This window comes from Canis lupus, chromosome 34 (assembly GCF_011100685.1).
Source record: "Canis lupus familiaris isolate Mischka breed German Shepherd chromosome 34, alternate assembly UU_Cfam_GSD_1.0, whole genome shotgun sequence".
Lineage (NCBI taxonomy): Eukaryota > Metazoa > Chordata > Mammalia > Carnivora > Canidae > Canis > Canis lupus.
In genome coordinates this window covers 31,911,445-31,938,072 of record NC_049255.1, presented here as the reverse complement: position 1 = coordinate 31,938,072, position 26,628 = coordinate 31,911,445, and the positions used below count along the sequence as shown (strand labels likewise).

The 26,628-nt window shown below is 34.9% G+C and overlaps 1 long non-coding RNA gene across 1 annotated transcript in view; it reads right to left on the bottom strand.

The window, feature by feature from the left end:
• Positions 1–232: 232 nt before the first annotated feature.
• The window catches only part of LOC111093853, a 69,524-nt gene continuing 43,128 nt past the window's right edge, over positions 233–26,628 (bottom strand). The window contains exons 3-7 of the long non-coding RNA XR_005383588.1: positions 6,442–6,506; positions 6,049–6,072; positions 5,718–5,927; positions 1,207–1,569; positions 233–808 (exon numbers count right to left, since the gene is read on the bottom strand). This is a non-coding gene — a long non-coding RNA (uncharacterized LOC111093853). The remainder of the gene's footprint in view (positions 809–1,206; positions 1,570–5,717; positions 5,928–6,048; positions 6,073–6,441; positions 6,507–26,628) is intronic.

Genomic DNA, 26,628 nt, shown 5'->3' with positions numbered 1-26,628 from the left:
TTTATATCCTTTTTTTTTTCTCTCTTCCTCTGTTGGGACCCCTATAATGTGAATGTTTATTCACTTGATATTGTCTAAGAGATCCCCTGGACTCACCTCATTTTTTATTTTTTTTAATATTTAGCTTCGGTACTTTCTGTTACCCTGTCTTTATTTTTTTATTTTTTATTTTTTTATTTATTTATGATAGTCACACAGAGAGAGAGAGAGAGGTAGAGACATAGGCAGAGGGAGAAGCAGGCTCCATGCACCGGAGCCCGACGTGGGATTCGATCCCAGGTCTCCAGGATCGCGCCCTGGGCCAAAGGCAGGCGCCAAACCGCTGCGCCACCCAGGGATCCCTGTTACCCTGTCTTTAAACTGCTATCACATTCTTCTGCATCTACTAATCTCCTCTTGATTCCCTCTGGTGTGTTTTTCATTTCAGTTATTGTATTCTTCAACTCTGGTTCTTCTTTATAGTTTCTCTTTATTGGAAGTAGCACTGAGATCTTCTACTCTCCTCTCCAGACTGTTGAACATCTTGATAATCATTACTTTCAATTATTTCTTGGGCATATTGCTTATCTGTTTCATTTAGCTTTTTTTCTGAGTTTTTTCTTCTTCTTTCTTTTGGAGCACATTCCTCTGTCTCCCCATTTTGCTTGACTTTCTGTGTGTGTTCCTATGGATTAGGTAGAAAGGCTCCTCTTACATAGGCTGAATGTTCTTGTGTGTCATTATCTGTATGTAGACATCCTTTCGTACCTTTGGTGTCTGGCAGGAGCTGCATCTTTTATGTATTACTCTTTTAAACTGACTTTTTTTCCTAAAAGAAGAAAATAATAAGAAATAAGGTAACCAAAAAAAGTACAAAAGTCAATGTAATGTCTATGGCTTATTCTCTATGCTCCAGCACCACAAAGGATGGTTGTAGGCTTACGAATTCTGGGTTTATAGTGGTTATCAGCTCACAGTGAGTACCAGAATGGTGTCTGGACTCCACTCTAGTCTTTTAAGGTGGGGTGGGAACATAAACTGTTTTCTTTATTTTGTTACCTGGTGAGTGCTCTTGTAGCTCTTTGCATTTCTTGGTATAGTTCTAGTTTTGTCTTTTTGTAAAAATATATGCTAGAGACAGAGAGAGGGGGAAGCAGTCTCCCTGCTGAGCAGGGAGCCTGATGTGGGCTCATGGGATCATGACCTGAGCCAAAGGCAGATACTTACCTGACTGAGCCACCAAGCACCCCAGCTTTGTCTTTTTCATGCTAGTTGGATGTTGTTGTTGTTGTTTTTTTAACTGTGACTCTTTTTTTCTGTTTCAAAAGATTGAGGTTCCTCAATACTGTCCCTCCCTATTGCCATTCCACAGCATTGGAGTTCCTTTTGTTACCAGGTCTCTTGCCATTATCTCTTTCTATTCTATCTTTACTTGTGCAGAAGCTGTTTAGTTGGCCCTATGTTCTTCTTCAGGAGGTATTATTGTATAAAGAGTTATAATGTGGTGTGTTCCTTTGAGGACATGAGTTGAGTCTTCCTGTGTTGCCATCTTAGACTGGAAACTTTGTTAACTCCATGAATAGATGTTCACTGAAAAATTCAAATATTTATAAATGCGTCCCACTGAGTTTAGTTGTTGTATTAAACTCACTTGCTATTATGTGAACCATCTTTGTCATAGTATTTCTCTTAATATCATTTTTATATGGACCTATACCTATAGAAAATATTTTCTATAATTGGCCAATAATGTTATTGGACATATATGTGATTTCTTTATGCCAGGAGAAGATTGTTTTTTTTTTGGAGATTTAATAGAGAAATAGGTTTTATATTATAAAAAAACACATTTTGACTTGTAAATGATTATAGGTATATAATTCCTTAAAAATTTACTCATAACTGAAGTTATTTAAAAGCATATATTACTATTGTAATTTTCTAATACTTGAACATCATGAATGCCTCGAAGGAGTAACTATACCAGCTGTGTATCTATAGATCTCACATTATGGAACATATACAAATTTTGATTATAATGCACACAATGATATTTTGAATATTAAGTTCAGAAGTAAAGGGTAATTGGTCAAATGGTATAAACTTCCAGTTAGAAGATGAGAAAATTCTGGTGACGTGAGGTGCAGCATGGTGACTATAGTCAGCATATAATACAATATTGTTAGGTAAATAGATCTTTTCTTTGAGAGAGGGCGGGGGAGAGGGACAAGCAGACTCTGCATTGAGTGCAGAGCCTTATGTAAGGCTTGATCCCATGACACTGAGATTGTGACCTGAGCTGAAATCAAAAGCCAGATGCTCAACTGACTGAGGCACCCAGAAAGCAGATCTTAAATGATCTCACTATATGCAAAATAGGAAATTAAGTGAGATGATGAAGGTGTTACCTAAGAACGCTAGTAAAAAAAAAAAAAAAAAAAAAATGCTACATGAAGCTAGGCACAAAAGACCACATATTATTCCATATATAGGAAAGGTCCAGAATAAGGAAATCCATAGAGAATAAAAATAAGTGGGTGGTCTTAAACTGAGAGGATGGAGGGATATGGGGGTTCCTGTGCACAGGGTTTCCTTTTGGAGGTTGTAAGTGTTCCATAATAGTGGTGATAGTACACTTTAAATCATTGATTATATTCCATGTGTATCTTATCACAATAGAGCTATTTCTCTAAAAAATAATCTACCTGTGGTATAAGAAAATATCTAAGAATTTGTTGTAATTCAAATAGTTACAATTATTAATGTCAAATGTGTGTGTCTTAAGAACACAGATAAATATAGCATGAGAACACATGATTAAAATCCTAAGAGGGGGATCCCTGGGTGGCACAGCGGTTTAGCGCCTGCCTTTGGCCCAGGGCGTGATCCTGGAGACCCGGGATCAAATCCCACGTCGGGCTCCCGGGGCATGGAGCCTGCCTATGTCTCTGCCTCTCTCTCTCTCTCTCTCCCTCTCTCTGTGACTATCATAAATAAATAATAATTTAAAAAATTATTAAAAAAAATCCTAAGAGGAAAGTATTTTAATGTATATAGTTGCAATGGAAATGTTTGAAATAAAAATAATAAATTCTGATAGACCTAAATTGGATTGGTGATACATGAAATTGAACAAATTAAAATTCCAAAGGAGAGTAGAAAGGAATACATACAGAGGATTATAGGATTCTCTATACAGAGTGGTTGGCATCCCCAGTCCTCTTTCCAAGTCCTTCAGCCTAGCATAGTCCCCTAGCAGAAAGTGATGGTACTTATTTGAAAAGTTGAGCTATCCTGGACCTGAAATCTAGAGGTCACCTAATAAGAATGTCAGGTCCCTTGTTCAGTCCCCCTAGAGTAAAGCCCAACAGTAAACAAACCTGCTTAAAATATACTTTCTAAGGGTTTTCTTAATGGCTCATTCTTACATTTTGAAGGGACAGCCAAGGATTTTATGTTACTTGAGGAAATTTCTACTGGAAACATCAGAGTAGTGAGATAAAGCTGTCTGGAGAACACTGATAATTCACAGCATACAAAAACATTTAAATCAATGAAAACACTATAAGGAATATCTTTTGATTAAAAAATTTTGCATATATTATATCCACGCAGAAAAGAACAGTTTTTGTCTGAATAAGTATAGTCCAAGAACAAAATGCTTCAGGACAAAGGACCAGACAGCAGGTAATGAAAGGTAATTAGAGGAAACTTGAAATAGATACAAACTCTGTGAAAGAAAAAGTGAACATGGACAGTAGATGGAAGAAATCATCAAAGAAGTCATGAAAAAAAGTTTCCCAGAACTGAAGGATAGGAATTTTCAGTTTGAAAGCATAAGCCAAATATCTAGAAACATAAATGTAAGCATTTATATCCTAAAAACTTAGATACAGACCTTCAGAATACCAAAATACAAATCATAGTATCATTTGTCTTCCAAATAATACTAGTTGCTAGAATGATGAAGCATTTCTCCAGCAGATATATATAAAGTCAGTCAATGGATCAATCAGATATGAGGTTATAATAAAGGTAGTCTCTTGTAAATGATTAAAAGTTTAATATTCCCTTTTAGTTTTGTTGTTTCCTTTGCTGTGCAGAAGCTTTGTATTTTGATCAAGTCCAAATAGTTCATTTTTGCTTTTATTTCCCTTGCCTCAGGAGACCTATCTAGAAAGAAGTTGCTACAACCAATGTCAAAGAGTTGTGGTCTGTGTTCTCCCCTAGGATTTTAATGGTTTCATGTCTCACATTTAGGTCTTTAAATTCATTTTGAATTTATTTCTGTGTATGAAGAAAGCTTTATTCTTTTGCACATGCTGTTCACTATTTGTTGGCAATACTTTTTCTCATTGTATGTCCTTTTCTGTTTTGTCAAGGATTAACTGACCATATAGTTGTGGTTCAAAGCTTGTGCACAGTGAAGGTAACAATCAGCAAAACTTGAAGGCAGTATATGGGACAACATATCTGCAAATGACATATCTGTTAAAGGGTTAGTATCCAAAATATATAAGGACTTATAAAGAATTCAGTACCCAGAAAACAATTAAAAATGAGAAGACATGAGCAGACATTTTTCCCAAAAAGTCATAGCTTGTCAACAGACACATATAAAGATGTTCATCACTCATTGTAAGCAAAACCTAAAACTACAATGAGGTCACTTTATACCTAGCAAAATGGCTAAAATCAACAACACAAACAGCAGGTGGTGGTGAGAATGCATTCCTACCAACAGTGCAAGGAGATTCCCCTTTCTCTACAAACTCGTGCAACCACTTTGGAAAACAGTATGGAGGTTCCTCAGTTAAAACAGAACTACCATATGATCCAGCAATTACACTTCTGTTTACCCAAAGAAACAAAAATACCAATTCAAATGGATATGTGCACCCCAATGATTATAGCAGCACTATCTACAATAGCTAAATTATGGTAAAAGCCCAAATGTCCATTGACTGATGAATAGATAAAAATGTGGTGTATACATATACACTTCTTGTGAAGAGCACTGGGTATTATATGTAAGTGTTGAATCACTAGATTATACAACTGAAACTAATTTTACACTGTATGTTAACTGGAATTTTTTAAAAAAGGTTTAATATAGCCAGCATCTTTTCTTCATAAGCTCCTGAAAAAATGTGTCTAGTGCAAGAGTGCAACCAGATCCAAGTGAAATAGGGAGACTGAGGAATAAACCTATATAAAAAAAGAAGCCTGTAGGCAATAAAAGTGACTTTTGGGCAAATCAGACAAAAATATTTAAAAAAAGAATTGGTGAATGGAAACTTTGTAGGTGAGAAAGTCATTAGCTGAAAACCTTGCAACCTTGCACACAATAAAAAAGGATCATGGTAAACTACATGGGTAACACACCATGAAAGTAATTACTGATTCAACCAGGAAGTGTGATATAACTAAGGAGAAAACAGAGGCTGAAGTGTATTATGTTGGAATAAGGAAGATAAATGTTCACTCTAATTTATAAGTCACAAAAGAGCTGTATAAAATTACTAGAAATAGCAAGGTAAAGACCATAATAAATGAATAACGTCATTAGGATTTGTACCTTGTCACGGTAGGACTGAGAATGTAGAGGGATAAGATGAGATTATTTTAAGTCTTACATGGCTAATTGTGTAATACATCTATATGTAACATATATGTAACAGTTATACAATTATATATCTGTCTATTTACTATTAAAAATAAAATTAGTATGAATTCACCTGATTACTTTCCAGCATAGTTGCTAGCATCAGAAAGCAGTTCAATTTGATGTTAGCAGCATATTTTTTTGGATTCAGTGACTTTGGCGGATGACTTCTAGGACCAACCGTGACTTGCTTTTTTAGCACACCTGTCAATCTTAACATTATCAATTTTGCTAGTCTCTTCCTATTTCATTTCAGTCACAGACTTCACTGAATCATAAGAAACTGTTAAACAGAAAAGGATATGGCATTTCTCAAGTAGAGTCATTGAACAATATTAAAGAATAACTGCAATAAAATACTGTTAATATCAAAAACACTTTGAAAACTATGGATTATTTCTTACCTGATGTTCCAAGTGTGAAGATTCCTATCATTAAAAAGTGAGATCAGAGTCTTTGATAGGTATATGTCATTAAAATACTATTAGATTTTATCTCAATTAATCATAATAGGAAAACATCAGTAGTATGTATAGCTTCATACCAGGACAGAGCACAAATATATATCAGTCTATATTCATGATATACAGATATAAATCAGTCTACATTAAGGTTTGTGATTACAATGAAGTTTTTTTTTTTTTTTTTCTGATTTGGTGTTTATTTTGGCAAATGACAAGAACTCTTGAAGTTGTAACATAACTGGAATTGAGATGCACAATTCAAAATCAAGAACAATTTGATAATTACTGCTAAATAAGATCAAAAGAACTCAAATGATTTTACTGATAACTTACCCTCAAGTAAGGGATAAGTACTTATTTGTAATTGCTGAATAGAGAAGAAAATTGATCCCTTATATCTAAAGAAAACAAAGAAAGAAAAATATCTCAGAGGAAATACAGAGAGAATGTATTCTATTTTGCTTGTACTTATAAAATTTGCCAGGTTGAGTAACTTATCTAGTGATAAAACACAGTTGATATGATGCATCCAAGTAATGCACTTAGGTACCTCAGTGCCGGCCTCCTGAGATTGCTTTGTAATTGGTATTTTCAAACAAGTAGTTCACTATTTTCCCCACAGACCAAAGTGCTAACTTCTTAGGTATTAAAAAAAGGGGGGGAGAGGATAACATTGAATTGTGTCAAAACATAAGAGGAACACATATAAAGATCCTTGGGCCTTCTATAAGGAGATGATCACTAAATTTTAATGTTTTACAGACTTTGCATAGAATGTGCCCTCAGATATTGAACCCATTGTTACATAAATGAGAATATTGTGCACATTTACATACTTAAGTTCAATATTTATAAATTATATATAATGTGGTCATCATATATATTCACTTTATTTTTCAAAATAAAATCATGATATTTAAGAGAAACCAAATATTTCCAAAAGTTTAGAAATAATTTTAAGAAGAGAACATGTAATTTTGGTGATGAATAGGATCAAATTTTGGCATTAAAACTAAAGATTTGGGGATCCCTGGATGGCTCAGCAGTTTAGTGCTGCCTTCAGCCTAAGGTGTGATCCTAGAGACCCGGGATTGAGTCCCATGTCAGACTCCCTGCATGGAGCCTGTTTTTCCCTCTGCATCTCTCATGAATAAATAAATAAAATCTTAAAAAAAATACCAATGAGAGATGAATAATTCAATGATTAAGAATACCCTAGAGGGAATAAATAGTTGATTAGAAGAACCAAAAGAACAGATCAGGGACCTGGAGGACAGAGTAATAGAAAGGTATGAACCTGAAGAGGAGAAAGGAAAAAAAAAATAAGACTAGATTAAGAGAACTCAGCAATACCATCAACCACAATAACCTTTGCATTATAGGAATTGTATAAGGAGAAGGGAAAGAAAAGTGGATAGAAAATGTATTTGAAGGGATAATAGCTGAAAACTTCCCGTGTGTTGGAAAGGAAACAAAAATCCCGATCCAGAAGGCACAGAAAGCCCCCCAACAAAATCAAGCCAAGGAGGTCCACACCAACAAATAGCAATTAAAATGGAAAAAAGACTGATAAAGAATTTTAGAAACATCAAGAGAAAACAGTTACATAGAAGGTAAACCCCATAAGGCTATCAGCTGATTTCTCAGCGGGAACTTTGCAGGCCAGAAGAGAGTCACATGAGGTATTCAAAGTTATGAAAAGAAAAAAAAAAAAAAAAAACCTGCAACCAGATACTCTATCCAGCAAGGTTATCATTTAGAATAGAAGGAGAGAGAGTTTTCTAGACAAAGGTTAAAGGAATCATCACCAATAAAGCAAAGTTAGAAGAAAGCTAGTTAAATGGGATTCTTTGAGTGAAAAGGAAAGACCATAAATAGGAGTAAGGAAAGAAGGAAGCACAAAAACAGTAACATTAAGTATATCTATAAAAGTCAAGGGATTCACAAAATAAAAGGGTGTAAAGTATGAAATCATATACCTAAAATATGGGAGAAGAGTAAAAATTTAGTGCTTTTAGAATGGGTTCACACTTATCAACTTAATATAGACTGCTATATGTTTAAGATGTTATATACAAACAATGGTGACCACAAATCAAAAAGCACTAATAAATATGCAAAAATAATGAGAAAGGACTTTAAGTATGTCACTAAAAACAGCAAACCATGAGAAAAAAAGAGCAAGAAAAAACTACAAAAACAACCACTAAAAAAGTAATAAAATGGCAATAAGTACATACCTATCAATAATTACTTTGAATGTAAATGGACTAAATGCTCTCATCAAAAGACATAGGGTGATGAAATTGATAGAAATACAAGGCCCATCTATAGACATCTACAGGAGACTCATTTCAGAGCTAAAGACACATGCTGTTTGAAAGTAAAGTGATGGAAAATCATTTGTCATGCAAATGAAAATGAAAATAAAGGGTAGTAATAATTACATTAGAGAAAATAGACTTTAAAACAAAGACTGTAACAAAAGACAAAGGACCTACATAATCATAAAAGGAAAAATCCAGAAAGAATATATGACATTTGTAAGTATTTATGCACCCAACATGGGAGCACCCAAATACATAAGGAAACTATTAATAAACATAAATTAAATAATCAATAGTAAGACAATAATAGTAGAGGACTTTAACATCCCACTTACATCAATGGATAGATTGTCCAAACATAAAATATAAAATCAAAAAAATAAAATAAAACATGTCTTTGAATCACACATTGGAACAGATGGATCCAACACATATATTGAAGACATTCAATTTTAAAACAGAAGAATTCACATTCTTTCAAGTACACATGGAATATCCTCCAGAATAGATCACGCATTTGGCAACAAAACAAGTCTGAAGTCATACCATGCATCTCTTCTGACCACAATGCTATGAAATTAGAATTCACAAGGAAATATCTAGAAAAAACACACATTTATAGATGTTAAATAACATATAACAATGAAGGAGTCAAACAAGCAATCAAAGAGGAGTTAAAAAAACACAGACCAACGAAAATGGAAATGAATGGTCCAAAGTCTGTGGGATATAGCAGAAGTTGTTATAAGAGGAAAGTTTTTAGCAATACAGGCCTATCTCAAGAAGCAAGAAAGATCTCAAATAAACAATCTACCTTACATTTAAAGGAACTAGAAAAAGAACAATAAAACCCAAAATCAGTAGAAGGAAGAAATAAGAATTAGAATAGAAAAACAAAAAAAGAAAACTAAACAGAAAAAAAGAACAGATCAATGAAAACAAAAACTACATCTTTAAAAATTTCAAAGTTTAATAAACCTTAGCCAGACTTTTCAAGAAAAAAAATATGCAAACAAAATCCAATAAGAATTAAAAACAACACAACAGAAATATGAAGGATTATAAGTGAATATTGTAAAAATCATATGCTAACAAATTGGACAACAGAAGAAATGGATAAATTCCTAGAAACATATTAACTCCCAACATAGAATCAGGAAAAAAATAGAAAATGTGAGCAGGTGGATTACTAGTAATAAAATTGAATCAGTAATCAAAACATTCCCAACAAATAGAAGTCCGGGACCAGATAGCTTCATAGGTTAATTCTACCAAACATTTAAAGAAAGACAATATCCAGAGAAAGACAAATACCATAAAATTTCACTTTAATATGGAATTTAAGACAAAGTAGATGAACATAGGGGACAAAAAAAAAAAAAAGAGAGAGAGAGAGAAGGAGGCAAACCATAAGAGACTCATGACTATAGAGGACAACCTAAGAGTTGCTGGAGGGGAAATGGATGAGGGATGGACTAAATGGGTGATGGGCATTGAGAAGAGCACTTGTTATGACAAGCACTGAATATTATAATATTCTCTATCTCATGGTTATTTTGAACAATTAAAAGAAAAAGGCAAATTGTCACAGATGTGGAATAACATGAAATATTGTGAATCATATTTTAAATACAAATTATGATACATAAAAAAAAAGACCTAATACCTATTCTTCTCAAACTTTTTCAAAAATAGAAGAGGAAGGAAAACTTCCAAATTCATTCTATGAGGTAACATTACCCTGATATCAATATCAGATAAGTACACTAGAAAAAGAGAACAACGGGCTAATATCTCTGATGAACACAGATATGAAAATCTTCAAAATACATATTACAATACTTTAAAAAATCATTTACCATGACCAGCTGGGATTTATTCTGGGAATGCAAGCGTAGTTCAATATTAACAAATCAATCAATGTGACACATCTCAAAGAGAAATGATAAAAACCAGATGATCACTTCAATAATTAAGAAAAAGTGGGGTCCCTGGGTGGCACAGCGGTTTAGCGCCTGCCTTTGGCCCAGGGCGCGATCCTGGAGACCCGGGATCAAATCCCACATCGGGCTCCCGGTGCATGGAGCCTGCTTCTCCCTCTGCCTGTGTCTCTGCCTCTCTCTCTCTCTCTCTCTCTCTGTGACTATCATAAATAAATAAAAATTTAAAAAATATTAATAATTAAGAAAAAGTGTTTGACAAAGTACAGCATCCATTCATGATTAAAATACTCACCAAAATAGGTTCAGAGGGAACATACCACAACATAATAAAAGCCATATATGAAAATCTCACAGCTAGCATCATACTCAATGGTGAAGTTCTGAGAGCTTTTCCCCTAAGGTCAGGCACAAGGCAAGGATGTCCACTCTCACCACATTTATTTAACATAGTATTGGATGTCCTAGCCACAGCAGTCATACAATAAAAAGAAATAAAACACATCCAAATTGGTAAGGAAGAATTTAAACCTTCACTATTTGCAAATGACATGATACTGTATGTAAAAGATGCTAAAGACTCCACCAAAAGTCTACTAGAATTGATAAATGAATTCAGTAAGATTGAAGAATACAAAACCAATATACAGAAATCTGTTGCATTTCCATACACTAAAAATAGCAGAAAGAGAAATCAAGAAATCAAACCTATTTACAATTGCATTTAAAATAATAAAACACTGGGGATCCCTGAATGGCTCAGTGGTTTGGCACCTGCCTTTGGCCCAGGGTGTGATCCTGGAGTCCCGGGATTGAGTCCCACATTGGGCTCCCTGCATGGAGCCTGCTTCTCCCTCTGCCTGTGTCTCTGCCTGCCTCTCTTTCTCTCTGTCTCTGTCTCTGTCTCTCTCTCTCTCTCCTGAATAAATAAAATCTTTAAAAATAAATAAAATAATAAAATACCTAGCAATAAACTTAACAAAGACAGTGAAAGACCCTGAAAACTATGAAACAGTGATGAAAGAAATTAAAGATTACACAAACAAGTAGACAGATAATCCATGCTCATGGATGGGGACAACAAAGATTGTTAAAATGTTCATACTACCCAGAGCAATCTACAGGTTTTATGCAATCATTATCGAAATACCAACAGCATTTTTCATAGAACTAGAACAAATAATTCTAAAACTTGTATGGAACCACAAAAGATGCCAAACATCTTGAAAAGTAACAACACTGGAAGTAATGCAATCCCATATTTCAAGATATACTAGAAGGGTATAGTAATCAAAACAGTATGGTACTGGCTCAAAGATAGACACATAAAAAAATAGACACATAGGGGATCCCTGAGTGGCGCAGAGGTTTGGCGCCTGCCTTTGGCCCAGGGCGCGATCCCGGAGACCCGGGATCGAATCCCACGTCGGGCTTCTGGTGCATGGAACCTGCTTCTCCCTCTGCCTGTGTCTCTGCCTCTCTCTCTCTCTGTGTGACTATCATAAATAAATAAAAAGAAAAAACAAAAACAAAAACAAAAACAAATAGACACATAGATCAACAGAACAGAGACCTCAAAATAAAACTACGATTACATGACCTATTAATCTATGACAAAGGAGGCAAAAGTATGCAATGGGGAAAAGGCAGTCTCTTCAACAAATGGTGCTGGGAAAACTGCACAGCTACATGCAAAAGAAATAAATTAAACCCTTTGTTACACCATACACAAAAATAAACTCAAATAAAGACCAAAATGGGAAATCTGAAACCATAAAAATCTGAAAGGAGAGCACAGGCAGTAATTTCTCTCTGACCTGGACAATAGTGATATTTTTCTAGATATGTCTAATGAGACAAAGGAAAGAAAAGCTAAAGTAAACTAGTAGGACCACATCAAAATAAACAGGTCTTAAGCAGCAAAGAAAGCAGTCAAAAAAATAAAAAGATAACTTACTGAATTGGAGATGGTATTTGTAAATGATATACCTGATTTAGGAGTTAGTGTCCAAAATATATAACTTATACACCTTGACACCAAAACATAAGGCAAAAACAAATAATCTGATTAAAAATGGGCAGAAGACATGAGCAGACACTTCTCCAAAGACAACCAAGATATGTCCAACAGACACATGGAAAGACCCAACAGCACTCATTATCAGGGAAGTACACATCAAAACCACAATGAGATATCACCTCACACCTGTCAGTATGGATAAAATTAAAAGACAAGAAAAATAATTGTTAGGTTGTGGAGAAAAGAGAACCCTCTTGTATCTTTGGTGGAAATGCAACTGTTTTAGCCATTGTGGAACAGTATGGAGATGCCTCAAAAAATTAAAAATAGAACTACCATATGATCCAATAATTGCACTACTAGGTATTTACCCAAGGAATATGAAAGTACAAATTTGAAAAGATATATGCACTCATATCTTAACACTAGCATTATTTACAATAGCCAAATTATGGAAGCAACCCAAGTGTCCATCCATAGATAGTTACATAAAGAGAATGTGAGACACATACACACATGCATGCATGCATACACACACACACACACACTTGAATATTATTCAGCCATAAAAAAAGAATTAAATCTTGCTATTTGCAATATGGATGGATCTGGATGTTATAATGCTAAGTGAAGGAAGTTAGAGAAATCCAAATATCATATGATTTCACTCTTATGTAGAATTTAAGAAATAGGGCAGCCCAGGTGGCTCAGTGGTTTAGCGCCACCTTCAGCCCAGGGCCTGATCCTGGAACCCGGGATGGAGTCCCACATTAGGCTCCCTGCATAGAGCTTGCTTCTGTCTCTCTGCCTCTCATGAATTAATCAATCTTAAAAATAAAGAATTAAGAAATACATATTAAAAAAAAACAACAAAGAATAAAGGAGACAAACCAAAAAAACAATCTCTTAACCACAGAGTACAAATTGATGATAGCAGTGGGGTGGTGGGTGGGAGGAGGATGGGTGAAGTAGGTGAAAGAGTTCGAGTATACTAACCATGATTAGCATTGAGTAATGTATAGAATTGTTAAGTCATTATATTGTATACCTGAAACTATAGTATAATACTGAATATTAATTGTACTAGACTTAGAAAAAAGGGAAGAGACAGCAGAAACTTTTATTTCTCTTCCACATGAGAACACAGGGAGAGGCAACCATCTACAAGCCAGGAAATGAAGTCTCACCAGAAGCTAACCCTGATGGCACCTTGATTGAACTTAGCCTCTCAAATTGTGAGAAAACAAATTGTTGTCTAAACCTAAATGAATGAATAAATAAATACGATGTAGTAGAATTCCAAATATACCAATAAGGATGAAAATTCAATTTTATAACATATACTTATTTTTTTATAGATTTCATTTATTTATTCATGAGAGACACACACACACAGAGAGAGAGGGGGGGGGGGTAGAGATACAGGCAGAGGGAGAAGCAGGTTCCATGTAGGGAGCCTAATGTGGGACTCGATCCTGGGTCTCCAGGATCACACCCTGGGTTGAAGGCAGGCGCGAAACCGCTGAGCCACCCAGAGATCCCCAATTTTATGACATTTAAAAATTAATGATCTTAAAAGTCAAAAATCACTTTTACCATATAAAGAGAAATTGCCATGCATACAGACATCACACATATAATAGAGTGACAAGAAAATTAGTTTAACTTATTGAAGCAGCCAATCCCATCCATATGACCCTTAAGTAATAGACTATTAATTGCACACTGGTTTATAGGAACCAATAAAAACAAATCAACTCAACATTTCATTTATGGTAGTATTTTTTCAAAATATCAAAAATGCAGAATTTAAAAATGTGTAGTTTATGGTACATAAACTTCACTAAAGCTTTAAAATTATTAAAGAACTTAGGTTACCATGAAATCTTACATCTGTGATTTACATTACAAGCCTGAAATTTTCTATTTTCTTGAAACTTCTCACTTAACAGAACAAGAGGTCATGGAGGACACCGTGCATGTCTTTGTGAATCTCATTGTTATTGTGGTGAAATAACTAGATCTTTGACTCACAAAGATTCAATTTAAGTGTTTAATTACAAATGCTGTGTTTTCCCAACAAAGGGATTGTACAAATCCACTGGCAATTCATCTTGCTGCAGCAACACATATAGTATGGAAACTTGGCTCACCATAAAGATCTGTAATGTTCCTCTGCAATGTAGCTAAGAGCCTAGGCTGCTTATGCAAGGTATTATGTAACCTGACAATAGATGAATATAGACAGTGAATAAGTGTGAGCTTATTCAAGGGAAAGCAGAGTGAAAGCAATGTCTGTAATCAAATGCAAATGTCATGCCTGGAATGAGAAATGAGAATTAGGGCTAACTGCTAAGGAGTAAGGGGTTACTTCAGTGGATTTTGCAGTGAAGAATAATCACAAAATAAGATCATCTAAGTCATTGACTGCATTTTGTGTGTATAGAGAGATATAGATAGATATATAGATATAGATAATCTTGGGTTACTTATAGAGTGAACATTTTACTCTAGAATACTTTAATTGAATCTTGGTACATGTATAGGATATACAGGAGATGGTCACATTCCAGGCAGGTGAAAAACAAAAACACAAATAAAAAAACATGAGTATAGACCTGAACGTAAAACACATTATAGTATGTTTCGGAAGTAGAGGTAACCAACTATTATACATTTGATCCTTGAACAATGCAGGCATTAGGGACAGTGACCCCCCTTACAGTTGAAAATCTGCATATAACTTTTGACTCCCCCCAAATTTCCTGATAGCCTACCATTTCCCAGACCCTTACCAATAACTTAAACAGGTAATTAACATATACTTTGTATGTTATATGTATTATATATTGTATTCTTACAATAAAGGAAGCTTAAGAAAAAGAAATGTTGAGAAAATACATTTACAGTATTATATGTTTATTTATTGGAAAAAAAAAATCCACATGTAATTGGACCCACATAGTTCAAATCCATGTTAAGGGTCAACTGTAAGAAGTCAGGAAAAAAATGGGGTAAAGACTGCAAAGGCAAAAAGCTGTACATCATAAATCTTTCCACTTTTAGAAGTTATGGTTTACTTATGATTTATAGATTTATTTTGTACATGATAGAGATTACTGAATGATTTTAAACAGGAAAACAACTCAATTTTAATTTTAGTAAGAATACCTAGTTTGCAGTTGAGAAGGGACATCTGGAAGGGCCCTCCAGACCATGTGACTATATTATAATGTTAGATATTATGGTAATAGATAATATTCAAGACACTATGAGACCAGACACTGCAGAACTGGAGACAGTCATATTAAGTTGAATATATGTAATCTAATGACAGCTCCAAAAGAAGGGATAAAAGATGCAAAAGTCGTCTAAATTTCTTCCATAATTCCTGGTTTTTAGCTACTTGTTACAGTATCATAAATTGATATGGGAAATAGTGAAAACAAGCATGTTTCATATTTGGCTTGCTTAGTTTACATATCTATGGGAAAGCTAGGAGAAGATGTAAAGTACTTAGTTATATATTTGTCTGGAACCTATGATAGTTACCTGGACTTGAGATATAGATTTAAGAGCCTTCAGAGTAGGACTAGTCAATCAGGGAATGGATAAAACAATCAAGGGAGGCATTTTAGATGGTGGGTGAGGATGGGAGGGAGGAGGACAGGAAAGGGAATGAACACAGGTGACTGGATTGAAAAGGAATATTCATAAGTAAACAATAAAACTGTTTTTTAAGAAGCAAAATAGGGAAAAAATTAAGGCAAAGTTAATGAATAGTTTCAAATGTGCAAAGCATAAGTGAAAAAGACTGAAATAATTCACTATAATAGGCAATTTTCAGTGGTGAAAGATGCCAGATTAAAGTAGGCTGGATACTAATTAGAAAGTATGGAACCAAGATTTTTAGTTTGACTTAATCCTGTTTGATGCTGAGATACAAAGAAGTAAAGAGGGGAGGGGGAAATAAATCATAGTCAGAAACTGATATAGAGGAGAAGCCAGAAATTTTACTAATCTGGTAGCTTAATTTTATGTTCATAAACATCCAATATTTATTCTGTACTAGGTATTTATCTTCACTGAGTACACAAATCAAATGACCACATTTTTCATTCTATTCAGTAGGAACTGCTTAGATGGAATCTGAGTTAGTTTATCCAGTTTCAGGATCAGAAGTTCTCTGCTCAGGAAGGTAGTGAAGGATGACAAAACAAAAACCAAGAACTGAATTGGATATAAGCAGGTAGGTAAAAAACAGACGCAGAAAATAAGCTTCATACTATTATTCTTGTGGAAGAGAGAATCAAAAATACTCTAACACATTATAATATCCTATCCTTTATTTTTTATCTACTTTATAATGTAAGACACAAAAATATATAATGAAAAGTGGGAGAGAGAACCATATACAGAGTCCCTAACATTTGGTAAGAATTTATATGATTCACATGGAGCTACTGTTCTTATATTTCATTTTTTTACATTTATATATCTATCTTTTCTTATATATCATTTCATTTGATCCTATTGACAACTAAAATTACAATATCACCTTTTTGTTTTAAGTGAAGAAATTAAGGTTTCAGAACCCCAGGGAGTTGATTATTATTCTAGAGTATGATGTTTGAAGATTATATAAGAACAAAAGGGCTACAGACACTACTAATATAGGCTCCCAACTTATTCAAGTTTAAGGAAAAAGGTAAGCAAAAGATATTGTTCAGCTTACGAGGATTATCCCAGCGCACATTCCTATTAGTTTAATGATTCTTTAAAAATGGGCATTTAAAGCAGGAAATGAAAGATATCCAGGAAAGACTGATTATGAAGGAGTTATATATGGAGGTGGGCGTGGATGATGAATCATGCTCACCAGGTATTAAAGTGCTTGCTGCGTTTTTGAAATAGTCTGTACAATTTAGTTTATTAGAGGCATTTGCAAAATCATTCTTTGACCTGCTCCTGTTTGTATTTCTGCTTGTGTCCTCCATGTTATGATTTAATATTAAACATATTTTGATATATATTTAATCATAGGATAAAATGAATTTAAGTTTAGAATCATTCTTCAGTATAGCCCACTTTTCTTCAGATGTATTCTAGCTTTTTAATTTAGGATGATGTAGTTGAAAGAGGACTGGAATTATATTTAGATTTTCCCTTTCCAGATGCCACTTGTACCTCTTATTATATAAGCTTGGGCAAGACACTTGAATTATTTTTATCTGTAATTTTAAGCTTGATTATTTTTATCCATAATTTTGAGAAAACAATAGCTATTCTGACTACTTCACTGGGCTATACTAAAATTCAGATGAGATAATGGATGCATCATTAACAGAATATGTATTGGGAATGTCATTGTATTAAGGTAAAGAGTACAGGCTGAAGAACCAAATTCTGGATTTAAATGCTGATTTTGCCACTTTTCAGCTATATATTCTCGGCAAGTAACTTAGTCTTTTGTGCCTCAGTCTTCTTTTCTGTAAAATAAGCAGAATACTAGTTCCAAACTTATGTGACTGTGAGGTAAGAGAAAATACTTCACCTCATGCTCTTAGAACTATGCCCAGAATACAGTAAGATTTATTCAAATGTTTAATGCTAATGATATGTCAGACACTCTGATACAGTAATGAAGAACTCACAATCATTTATTTCAATAGGAAACTTGGAGAGATCTAAAAGCCCAAAATTATGCTGAAACTGTTAATAAAGTAGTATTTCTGAAATTTAATTCATAAAGCTTATAAATCAAGTTAAGCTTCCTTAAGTGACTTGCAGGCTAAATCAAAATATAAGCATGTTCTTTTATGTGTAATGCTACAATCGAAAGTGCAATCTTTGACTTTAAAGATGTGAAAAAATGTAGGTGTGAATTAATGATTTCACATTTGAAAGACAACATTATTTAACCAATAACCCATAATTTTCTTGTCTCCATAAAATGCCACTTATTAATTATCTGATTGCTTGTTAAACAAAACAGCATTTATATGATAGCTAACACCACCTGCTACACAATTAAGGCCTTAAATGACTTTCACAATGGTATTAGATATTTTAACTGCTGCACCAGGTGAAAAATGTGCTAGCATAAAAACAGAACGTTCTGTATGTATTCCAGATATCACAAAAATGTAACAGGATTACTAAAAGATTTAGATCTCAAATCGACACTTTAAATGATCTTTCTCTTTCCTTATTAATTAAATTTTTGGACGGGAGAAAGATTTTCGTCAACTTTTAAGGATCTCTCATTTGGACTTCTCATTCATATAGCCATATTAATTTATGTAGGAAAATGTTGGGATTCAGAACTGACAGCCAAGAAAGAATTCTTGAGATGTCTTCGGTCCAAAAAAGTGAATTTTTAAAGGGGCAACACCCTTGGGCAGAAAGAATTGCATTGGAGTTGTGACAGGTAACTGATTATATACTTTCAAATTGGAGGGGGTTAGAAATAGCATAAATCTCTAAGGAATTTTGGATGCAAGTTTTCCAGGACCTTGAGGGGCTAGCAATTGTTAGGAAAAGGTCATTTATTACTATCTAGTAAAACCTTAGTCATGAGAGCCCTTAGATGTTTATCAGTGGGCCATATGCTTGGAGGATGATTACTAACTTGTATCTTGGAGGGTAGAGATAAAGGAAGTTTCCAAAATAATTTTTATACAGGAGAGTAGATTTACAGGATTCCCAGGGCCCTGGATAATGTTAAGCAAAGATTGCCTTTTGTCCTTAGCAAAGTAGGAACACTGAGGCAGCTGAGTTCTTAGAAAACAATTCAGTCTGCCTGTTTCAAGGACTTATCACTGGGCTGTAGGTAGTAAGGAAATTTTTCTTTTGCCTTTGTTTCCCACATCATTAATCCTAATATATTGCCTTTTTCAGTGTCTCTCTGCTTGGTGCTGAGACTCCACCACTACAATGACTTCATTTCAATAGATGATCCTCACCACCCACAGAAATACTTCCTTACTGTTCTATGTTGAATTCCACGCCTCTGTCTTTGTAACTCTCCTGTAAATTTCCCAACAGATCAATGTTCACCTAGAGGTAGGAACATCTCTACAACCTATTCAGATGGAAGAAGTTTAAGATAAGACCTCCTACCCTCAGCAACCTTAAAGATTTAAGGTTCAGAATTTTTGAGGGGGTAATTATGTGGAGGACAAAGGCAAAAGTATTGTAGATAAAATTAAATGTCCTTACAACCTGTGGCCTATTGACAAATACTTGAGACGGCCTGAGTATGACATTCCTCCAGGAACTCCCAACAGTCTTAATGTTAATGCTTTGCTGGAGGGAAAAGCCACCTTAGCTTGACAATAGCCAGGCCTCCAGGATCCTGTAAGTTTTCTTTAACATATGAAAATCCTTTTGGAAACTTCCTTTGTCTTTACCTCCCCCAGCTCCAATAGTATATAATCAATTGCTTCTCAAAATCCCAGTGCAGCATTTTCTTCCCATGGGTTCTGTCCTCATGCTATAAAAACACCTTTTTGCACAGAGGGAGGGAGGGAGGAAGGGAGGAAAGTAAAGAGAAGGAAAGAAAGAAAAAGAAAGAAAAAAAGAAAAAGACTGAATAATAGCATGTATTTTTTTCAAAAGGTAATCCCACAAAAACATTTAAAAAGATGTTCATTTAGCCTAATTATTTGATACTATTGAAAACTCTAATTTATTCATTATGAGTGGGTTGACTGGTTTGCTGGGAGAGTCCTACATTATTCTTCTCGTTCTGGCACATTTTTTTTCACTGTCCATTTCATTCTCAAAAGTGCTTGTAATTTATGCAATCACCTAATTTATAATTTTAATGTAAGTTTTAAAGAAATACAAATTAAATAAAGGAAAGTACCTATGTTTTCATGTGGTGCATTTTTATTTATTATTTTTTAAATTTTATTTATTTATTCATAAGAGACACAGAGAGAGAGGCAGAGACAAAGGCAGAGAGAGAAGTAGCCTCCTCTCAAGGAGTCTGATGTGGACTTGATCCATGGTCCAGGGATCACGCCCTAAGCTGAAGGCAGACACTCAACAGCTGAGCCACCCAGGCATCCCAGATGTGGTGCATCTTTAGATCTAAAAATCAAATTCGATGAAACTGGATCTAGTACAGTGCAATTTATTCTATAAAATGAAAGTTAGTGGAATTTTTAAGAATATTGAATTTATAAAATGCTCTTGTAACAGTCCTAGAATATAGTAAGCATTATTCAAATGTTTGATGAGGAGGAGGGGAGGAAGAGGAACAAGAAACTAGGATAAAATGGTCAAGAATTCACAAGTATTTCGGGGTCCCTGGATGGCTCAGTCGGGTAGTCTCTGATTCTTTATCTTAGGGTCTTGATATCAGGGTCTGAATTTGAGCCCTACTTTGAATTTCATGCTGGGCATAGAGCCTGCTTTCAAAGAAAAAATTCACAAGCATTTACTTCAATGGGTAACATGTAGGCATAAATTGAAGATTTAACTGTTGAAATACTAAAGCATATGTTTTTAAAAAGATACTCATACAGGATGCCTGGGTGGCACAGTCAATTAGGCATCTGTTTCTTGGTTTCAGCTCAAGTTCTGATCCCAGGGTTGTGAAATTGAGTTTTGTGTTAGGCTCCACACTCAGCATGGAGTTGCTTAGAACTCTTTCTCCCTCTCTCCCTCCTCATGCTCACATGAGCTCTTCCTCTTTCTTTAAAATAAGTAAATGAAATCTTTTAAAAAAATAAAGACATACAACATGAAAAAGAATACATATACTGTTCTATTTGGTATTTCACATAGTGATTCATAATTCAGCAAGACCCTACATCTTGTAGTGGTACATGGTTCTTGAAGTCAGACATTTTTATTTGAATCCTGGCTCGGGTTAGACCTTAGTTTCTATTTCTCACTTTCCTATCTTGGGAAATTAACCTCTTGAGACCTTAATTTGATATTCTTTAAGCCGATAATAACACAACTTGGGATTGTTATGAAGATGAAATGGCACAAAGCAGACAGATATATTACAAGTGTTCAGAAATTATTAGCTATTGTGACTAGCAATTCTATGATGATGACAATTAATACTTTGCAAACTACTAGTTTCAGTGCAAACATATTTATAATATAGGATAACTAAAGTACCTTCCAAAAATTATGTTCAATCAAAATTAGCACATACTTTTTAAATAAATTTTTTATTAAATATTTTATTTATTCATGAGAGACACAGAGAGAGAGAGAGATACAGAGACACAGGCAGAGGGAGAAGCAGGCTCCATGCAGGGAGCTTGACATGGGACTCGATCCCGATACTCTAGGATCACACCCTGGGCTGAAGGTGGCGCCAAACCGCTGAGCCACCTGGGCTGCCCTTAAATAAATATTCTTGAAGAAATTAGTAACACGTTTTATAATCCCAAATTTAAAATCCTAGAATTCTCTCTACATATAAATTTCAAGAGACAAGCAAGTTCTCAAAGACCATTACTGAATGTTTATAGTATATATTTTTTTAAAAGTAATACTAAATAACCTATAGGAAATAGTATTCTAAAAAGGAGAAATTATTTGTAGATTATGATATTACAAAGAAGGAAAATGAAAACGTTAACTGCATTTCTACTTGGATATAGGAGACTCCCAACCTGAGTTCTTAATATTCTACAGAAGACCTTTCTTTGGGAGGGAGGTGGCAATACGTCAGAAGAGTAGGGGTTGTTTCATCTGGTCCCCTTAATTTAGCGAGATAATTATCAGATCATCCTGAATACCTATGAAATCAACCTGAGATGTAAAAAAAAGAATGGCTGGAACTCTACAGATAGAAAAGTGATCACTTTTTGCAAGGTAAGAATGTGAAGAAGAGCAATGAAGGGAATATATTGGAAGATAAATGGCAGGGTGGGGGTGGTGGGGAGCCTGCAATGTCGGCTAATGGAAAATGATATAGTCCACGAGCTCAAAATCAGAACCTTTAGAAATTTGCTCCAGCATGACCTCCCTGCCTGAAAGGTGCTCAATGTTGAAGTGAGACAAATGCCAGTTGAGAAAAGTGGGGTCTCAAGATCCCCGGAGTCACAAAATAGGGGTGCCTGAGCCGGCAAAGGCCTTAAGTATTGGAGTAGTGGAACTGGTTTAGGTCAGCAAGCCCAGGAGGGGACACTCAACTTGTTTAACCATAAACCATGAACTGCTACTCAATTTGGTGGCCACTGTCAATGTTGGGTCCCTGCAAAGGACTGGAACACAGCAACTCTCTGCCTTTCCCCAGGAAGGATGGAGTGGGTACACACTTGAATTGACAGAGGCTCTCCTGCCAGGGCCTATAAAGGACACATGCAGGGCAACCGTCCCCTTCTTTGTGTGCATGAGCAGATGAAAGCTCTCCCTGCCAGGGCCCTGAAAGTGCACAAATCAGGGTCCCTCTGCCTTCCGTAGGGGAGGACCAGAGGGGCAGGAACTATAGGACTCTGGAGTTTAACTTACACAGTCATCTTTCAACTACTGGGCTGGAGATTTGACATGGCCATTTTTATTTTCACCCTCTAAAAAGGCATAGAAAGCCTTCAGGGAACAAAAGACACACAGCAAACAAACAGCTTACACTGAGACCAGCTCCCTGGCAAGGGATGGTGCAATTCAGCCCAGGCAAAGATCCCTGAAAATAAGTGCAGCCCTACCCCCTTCTCCCCCAGAAGACCAGCTGGAAGAACAGGTGAACAGCAAGTTTACAGACCACATGGGACTATAAAACTCTAGTGCTAAGGAAAAATAGTATATAGAACTCAAGGTTTTTTCATCTGGTTTATCTTTCAGTTTAAAATTTTCCTTCCCTCCCCCCATTTTTCCCATTTCAACTACTTTCTTGTTTTATCAACTCTGTTTTTAAATCTTTTTTAACTTTCATTTTTTACAATTACATGTTACAGATATATTTTTCATTTTTGGCTTCCTTTCACTTTATTCAATTTTATTTTTGTGTATATATATATGTAGGTTTTGTGTGTGTATATATATACATATATATACATATGTAGGATTTGCTGTCTTTATAATTTTGGAACTTAGTACCTTTTAACACAGACCAAAATATACTAAGGACCAAGTGGATCACCCTGTTTTGTCCACTCTGTGAAATTAGATTATCTCTCCCCCCTCTATCTCCCCCCTATTTTTATCCTTTGTTTTGTTTTTCTTGGTCTTTTCTTTCTGGCTTCCAACCTCTTTGGATTTATCTAGAGTATATTATGCTTGGGTGGTGATTGATATTTTTGATTCTATTCACTCAGCCATTCTTTGATGTACAAAATAACTAGAGGGAGGAATTCACAACAAAACAAAGAACCAGAGGTAATATTATTCTCTGCCACAGATCTAATAGATATGGATTTAAGTAAATTGTCAGAGATGGAATTCAAGATAACAATTATAAAATTATTAGCTGGGCTTGAAAAAGTATAAAGATTCTAGAGAATCTCTTCATGCAGAAATGAAATCAGGCTAAATTAAAAATACTCTGAGATGCAGTCTAAACTGGATGTTCTAACATCTAGGGTGAATGAGGCAGAAGAGAATGTGTTACAGAAGACACTCTCTCTGTGTCTGTCATGAATAAATAAAATCTTTAAAAAAATAATTAAAAAAAAGAAGAGAAGTTGATAGAAAGGAAGCTGAGGGAAAGAGGGAAAAATAACTAATGGCTCATGAGAAGAAGCTCTGAGAGATAGGTGATGTCACGGGAAAAAAAAAAAAAGAAATCAGAATTATTGGAATTCCTGAGGGCTCAGAGAGAAAGAAAGAGAGAGAGAGAAGATATATTTCAGCAAATCATAGCTGAGAACTACCGTAACCTGAGAAAGGAAACAGACACTCATATCCAAGAGGTAGAGAGGACTCCTCCCCAAAAATCAATAAAAATAGATCAATACCTCAACAGTTAATAGTGAGGTGTGCAAATTTCAGAGATAAAAAGAAAATCCTGAAAACAGCTCAAGACAAGATTCCTAACATACAGTAAAAGAAATATTAGATCAACAGCAGATCTAATCACAGAGACCTGGCAGGACATATTCAGTGTACTAAATGAGAAAAACATGGAGCTAAGAATACTTTAGTGAGCAAGGGTGTCATTCAGAATGGAAGGAGAGCTAAAGAGCTTCCAGGACAGAAACTAAATGAATATGTGACCACCAGCCAGTCCTGCAAGAAATATTAAGGAGGCTCCTGTAGGTGAAGAGGGAGTCCAAAAGTAATGTAGACCAGAGAGAAACAGAGACAATTTACAGAAACAGGGACTTTACAAGTAATAAAATGGCACTCAATTCATATCTTTCAATATTTACTCTGAATGTAAATGAGCTAAATGTTCCAATCAAAAGACACAGGTTATCAGATTAAAAAAAAAAAAAAGACCCATTCATATGCTGACTATAAGCAACTCATTTTGAACCTAAAGTCACCTTCAGATAGAAAATGAGGGGATGGAGAACGTTTATCATGCAAATGGACCTCAACAACAAAACAGCTGGGGCAGCAATCCTCATAACAGATATTATTAGATTTTAAACCAACGACTATAATAAGAGATGTAGAGGGACACTATATCATACGTAAGGGGTCTATCCAACGAGAAGATCTAACAATTATAAATATTTATGCTCCTAATTTGGGAGCAGTCAATTATATCAAACAATAACCAAAATAAAGAAACACATAGATAATTATATATTAATAGTAAGAGACTTCAAGGTCCCACTCACAGCAATGAACAGATCATCTAAGCAGAAGATCAACAAAGAAACAAGGTCTTTGAAAAACACGTTAGACCAGGACTTCTCAGATAGATGCAGAACAGAATTCACATTCTTCTTGACTGGACATGGAACTTTCTCCAAAATAGATCACATACTAGATCACAAATCAGGTTTCAACTGGCACCAAAGGATTGGGATTATTTCCTAAAAATTTTCAGACTGCACTACTTTGAAATTTGAACTCCATCACAAGAGGAAATTTTGAAATAACAAAAAATTGGAGATTAAAGAGCATCATACTAAAAGATGAATTAACTAGGAAATTAAAGAAAAATTAAAAAGATTCATGAAAATTAATGAAAATGAAAGCATGACTGTTCAAAACCTTTGGATAAAGCAAAGGTAGTCCTAAGAGGGAAGTGCATTTCAATACAAGCCTCCCTCAAAAAATTGGAAAAATCTCAAATACACAAGCTAAACTTACACCTAAAGGAGCTGGAGAAAGAATAGCAAATAAGCCATAACCTAACAGGAGAAGGGAAATCATAAAGGTTAGAGCAGAAATCAATGAAATAGAAATCAGAAGAACAGTAATCAACAAAACTAGGAGCTGGTTTTTTGAAAAAATTAATTAGAGAAACTTCTCTTTTTGAAAGGATGTATGAAGGTTCCTAAAAAGTTACAGCAACCACACTACTAGATATTTACCCAAAATATACATATGGATTCAAAGGGCTACATGCACTCCCATGTTTATCGTAGCAGTATCATTAATAGCCAAATTATGTAGAGTCCAAATGCCCATCAACAGATGAATGCGTAAAGAAGAAGTGGTGTATATATACTGTGGAATATATTACTCAGCCATCAAAAATGAAATCTTGCCATTTGCAATGACATGGATGGAGCTAGAGTACATTATGCCAAGCAAAATAAGTCAGTGAGAGAAAGACCAATACCATATGACTTCACTCATGTGAAATTAAGAAACACAACGGATTAACATGGGGGGAGAAAAAGAAAGGCAAACCATATAGCAGACTCTTCACCATGAACAAACTGAGGATTACTGGAGGGGAGCTGTTGGGGGATGGGTTAAATAGATGATGCATATTAAGGAAGGCACTGGCTGTGATGAGCACGGAGTGTTATATATACACATGAGGAAGCACTAAATTCTATACCTGAAACTAATATTATACTGTATGTTAACTAATTGGAATTTAAATAACTTGAAAATGAAAAAAATAAATAAATTCTCCCTACCTGTAAATTTGTAGAGTGTCCTTTGAATTTCTGGATTTCTCAGCAAGCTTTTTCCCCTTATATCTTAGGCAAAAGAAGCTCCAGAATTTAGAAATTAAAGGGGCGTAAAGATCATTTGGCCTAGTCCTTCAGTTCAGCAGATGAATGAAAACATGAATTAAGAAGAACTAAATTCCTACAACTGAATGGTGCAAGACAGGCAGCTCATTAGTATA